Raw genomic sequence first — 5,238 nt, forward strand, 5'->3', positions numbered from 1 at the left:
ATTTTCACGTCCCTTACACTCTATCAGATGAGATTTCTTTCATCACTTCTGTCTTATCCCCGCTGACAAATTCATAAACCCTTCCACTTCAGTTCATTTTTGAACTGTTGTTTCTTCTTTGTTGTTTCATTAAAAATGTCACGCATCTACCCCCTGGAATGATTGATCACTCTCCTTGCAACAAAATTTTCCATATATCTATAAAGTTACTCCCCCTTTTCTTTCAAGTCTTGGTTTAAAAGTCACTTTCTTAGAGAGAACTACATTAGCTAATCTACTTAAAACTACAACAGTACAAATAACTATCTAATAAATTGTAAAATGTGGTTTCCTTTCATTTGTTTGTGTCTTCCTACTTCTAACAAAATTTTTCATTTCTTAGTAAAAATTTTTTTCTATTTTATGAACAAAATATCCCATGTGTCTAGATTAGTATCTAAGACTTTACTTAGATACTAATGTAGCAATTTTTGTTTAAAATTGAGTGAAAATTTTAATACTTAATGTTTTATATGTTTGGTCAAGTATTAAAACATATATTAAATTAAAAGTAAAACAAATGGGAACAATAAGGAGAGATAATAATAAATATATTATAATTTATATGTTTTCACCAAAATGTTGATTATAATATTGTATAGTAAATTAGTACACTGCTTGCTAAATTCTGATTTATCATAATCATATCACTATAAAAAAGTATCTTTTATTAACAATTGAAAATATTATTTTTCCAGTTTGAAAGGAATAAAACTTTATATTAAGCTAAAGTTCTATTCCAAGACATACTCTAGAAGAATATTGTAAGGGGATTTTGTTAGATTCAGACCATCAATTCTAATTTCAGACTCTAAACATAAGCCTACACAAAGAAGAATTAAGTGAATTGCTTTTTCTTCTGCTGTTGTAAATGCCTTAAAACTCATAGTCCTTAGGCTACTCTCGGCTCCCTAGCTTCTTGTATTTGGAAATAGAGTGTGAGTTCCGGAAAGCTGAACAACCCTAAAAAAATATGTTCTTGCTTAAATATGATTATTTTTCCAAGCATAAAGAAAATTAAAATATTTAACATTAGCTTATATGAAATAGAAACAATAGCTTTTAAGTCTCATCTGTTCTGTAGACTTCTAGCTTATGCAAATTGTTAGCTGATACAGTGTTAAAACAAAACTCATCATGTTTATTTTTAAAAACAACATAATAGACACACATACATTTTTGAGGTTTCATTGAAAAAAATTAATATCTAACAGTACTGGATTCTAATATCTGCATGAGAATATTTATTAAATAAGTGTCAAAATAGATTATTTTGAACATATAAATCCCATTATATAAGGCATTGTGGTTGTTTTTGTTGGGTGCTATCAGGATTGTTCTAACTAAAAGCAGCGCTGTGCACAACAGCAAACAATACTGTCCATATCACATGCATGGCTACTTTTGAGCTCAGTTTCAGGTGGAAAAGCCACCTCATTGAAAGTATTCCTTTCGATGTTTTGGATTGACCCTCTATTTGACTAAACATGATGTCCTGATCCAGGGACTTGTCTCTCCTGCTAACTTGATGCGGAGATCCCATATTGTAGTCTGTATAGTCTAGCCACTAATAGAAAAGTAAATATCTTTCTGATATTTGCTACTTTCAGCCAAGATCCACATGACATAATCATTTGAATTTCATGCACCCCCCTGTCAAGGTACTTCAGCATCCCTTACATGGTTATCTTCAAATATTTTAGTTGTGTATGATATTGATATTGCCTTCCTTTTCCCTTACTCTTCTTCTCATTTACCTTAGACACGTTGTGAGGAGAGATCAGTCCCTTGAGAAGGACATCGTGCAGCCGCTGTGTCAGTCCATCTCCTCAAGGGCCCGCTTCTTTTTCAGAGCCCCTCTGCTTGATAAGAATGATGTCTTTCTCCAGGAAAGGCGCTCTCCTGACCAGATGTTCACAAGAGGAAAGATGAACTATTGCCATATTCCCCTCTAAGGAGTACTCACTTCTTCAGGGTAGATTTGTTTGTCCTTTTTGCAGTCTATGGTACTTTTGATATTCTTTGATAGCACCATGATTTAAATGCATCCATTCTTCACATCTTCCTTTTTCAGTATCCAACATTTATGCATGTATGAGGCAATGGGAAACACCATGGTTTGCATCAGGCACAACTTAGTCCTCAATGTTACATACTTGCTTTTCAATACGATTTGCTAGAAAATTTGGAAGACAGCTACTTGGTCAATTGACTAGAAGGGATTCATATTTATGTCCATTCCAAATAAAGTTGACCCAATAGAATTCTCAAACCATGGAACAATGTCACTGATATCACATGCAAATAAAATGTTGCTGAAGCTCATCCAGCAAAGGCTGCAGCAAACACTACATTAACAGAGTACTGGCCAGATGCAGAAGATAATCATTGCTGATGTCCAGTGGACCTTGTCTCAAAGCAAAACATACAATTCAATAGTTTAATTATAATAAAGAGTTGTACAATTGTCTCCACAACAAATTTTAGATTATTGCCTTCTCTCTTGTCCTCACTGTCCACAATTTCCCTCCTCCCCACACCCTCCCTTGACTTCCCCCACAAGAAACCATCAATTAATTTACTGCCGTTATAGCTTTAACCATACTGGATTTCATACGCAGAATAGCAGAAGAACCAAACCAACAAACCCCTTGCACTCTGCATGATAGCAACACTACTCACACCTGGTATGTGGCCAGAAGGAACTCAATGAAGGCTTAATCCAAGTGTGATTTCAAGCTCCCTTTATTATCTGTCACTTTCTACAAAACTGGGGGGTCACAATTTAAGCTCTGCAGCCATTCTCTCCCTTTGGTTTGAGGTGTGATTATTCACAATCCTTGGATCATAGAGCCTGGAATGCTTCTTCCATGTGGACCCAGGTGATGCTTCACTCAGATGTCTGCTTGTTCAAAGACAAGCCTTTAAGGGCCCAGATGCTATTGTTTCTAATACTTAGGCAATGTCTAGCTTCTTTGTCTTTATCTTTGCTATAGCACCTTTATCTTCAATGATTTATTCATGAGGGTGAGCATGAAGCAAAGACATGTCATCCAAACGAATGTGTTCTCAGATTGAGGCTAAATTTAAGTGTGAGACACTAATCCATTAATATCTCTATATTTTATATACGTTTCTTGCTCAATTTGGAGGCATCATTTTTATTTTACATTAGAGAATATTATCAATCCTCTCCTTGGGTATAAATTAATTCTATTGATAGTGTCATTGATTTAGTCAAAGGTACAGAACTTAACACATTTTTGAGAAAAATTCATTATATTATTGTAGACCAGCAAAGAATGGGAATGAGGGGGAGAGCAGAGTGGAGACCCAATGCCCATTAGTAGCCAATTGAACACACCCCTTGTCAGAATGGCCAAAAGGAAGAGCCAGTCATGATGCAGTATAGCACCAATGAAACACACAACCTTCTTCTAGTTCTTTAATGCTTCTCCACTCCCCCACTACAATGACCCCAAATCTATCTTACCAATCTGACTAGACCAGAACATGTATACTGGTACAGATAAGAGCTTGAAACACAAGGAATCCAGAACAGATAAGCCCCTCAGGACTAATAAGGGGAGCAGCGATACTAGAAGGGTAAGCGGGGAGGGGAGTAAGGGGGAATCAATCACAGTGATCGACATATGTCTCCCATCACAGGGGGATGGAAAGCAGAAAAGTGGGTGAAATGAGACAGCAGTTGGTGTAAAACATGAAAAAAATAAGAATAATTTATAAATTATGAAGTTGTCATGGGGGAGGGAGGGAAGTGAGGAAGGAGAGGGGGAGAATGAGGACCTAATGCCAGAGGCTCAAATCGAAAAAAATATGTTTGAAAAAGATGATGACAACATGTAAAGATATGTTTGACAAAATGGATATGTGTATGATTGTGATAAGAGCTGTCAGAACTCCCAATGAAATACAATAATAATAAAATAAAGCTTTTGACAAAATCAAACACACACACAAAGAACATCAATACATAATATGTTGACTTTTACAGATTAAACTCTTAAGTGATTGGACACTATTTACATATAAAATGGGACTTGCTGATAGAGTAAATTTTCCATTAACATTCATTAACAATGGCAGAACAATTGAAAAAGCTGTCTTTAATTCTATGTAGAGGTTTATCATGAGCACAATGAAGTGTTCCGTAATTCCCACTGTGCTCAGTTCTACATATAGATAGTTATTATTCACACTCATTTCCTTTTCCGAGTTAATAAAATACAAGGACACATATTGCTGGTGTTCTCTCCTTTTAGTAAAACTCCATCTGAACTCCGTAATGATAAGGACTCTACAAACATTGTTAAGGGACCTTCAGCAAACTTTATTTGCATGTGACATTGATGAGATTGTTCTGTATCATCCTCTTGGAACACCTTTCCCTGGAATGAGCCCCAATACAGTTGTCTTTAGTTGATCGACCAGGGCGCTGTCTTCCGGATTTCATGGCACAGTTGCATGAGTACTTCCGGTACTTCATCAGCTGTTGAACCATTTCAATTGGTACTTTGTCCATTGGGGACGTGTGTTTTTACTAATGCTTTCAGTTCAGCTTGGATTTCTTTCTTCAGTATCATAAATTCTGAATCATAGGCTACTTCTTGAGATGGTTGGATGTCATTTAGTTCTTTTGGTAGTGACTCTGTGTACCCCTTGCCTATTATTTGATGCTTCCTACATCATTCAATAGTTTACCCATAGAATCTTTGAATAATGCAACTTACCACTTTCAATGCTGAGGCTTATTTTTTTCCATTTTTATTCAAATTGAGATATGTTGAGTCTGTTCTTTTGGGTTTTCTCACTTGACACCTTGCACTTTCCATGATAATACTTTGTCTTCTTGAGCAGCTCTATGAAATTCTCTATTCAGTTCTTACACTCTGTCATTTCTTCCTTTTGCTATCGCTGCACCGTGATCAAAGCGATCTTCAGTCTCTTCTGTCGTCAAGTTTGTTATTTCCTTTCTTTCCTATCTTTTTAATGACCTTTTGCTCTCTTCAAGTCTGGTGTTACCCTGCATGCGGTCAGATATTCTGTCATTATTGCTCAATGCATCAAATTTATTTTTGAGGTGCTCTCAAAATTCATGTGGGATATCCTGAATATTGTATTTCTGCTCATGTTGCCTTGTTTAATTTCCTTTGTTTTCAACATGAAATTACCTATGAT

This window comes from Echinops telfairi, unplaced genomic scaffold (genome assembly GCF_000313985.2).
Source record: "Echinops telfairi isolate 266 unplaced genomic scaffold, ASM31398v2 ScPeMD7_7469;HRSCAF=8507_1, whole genome shotgun sequence".
Taxonomy (NCBI): domain Eukaryota; kingdom Metazoa; phylum Chordata; class Mammalia; order Afrosoricida; family Tenrecidae; genus Echinops; species Echinops telfairi.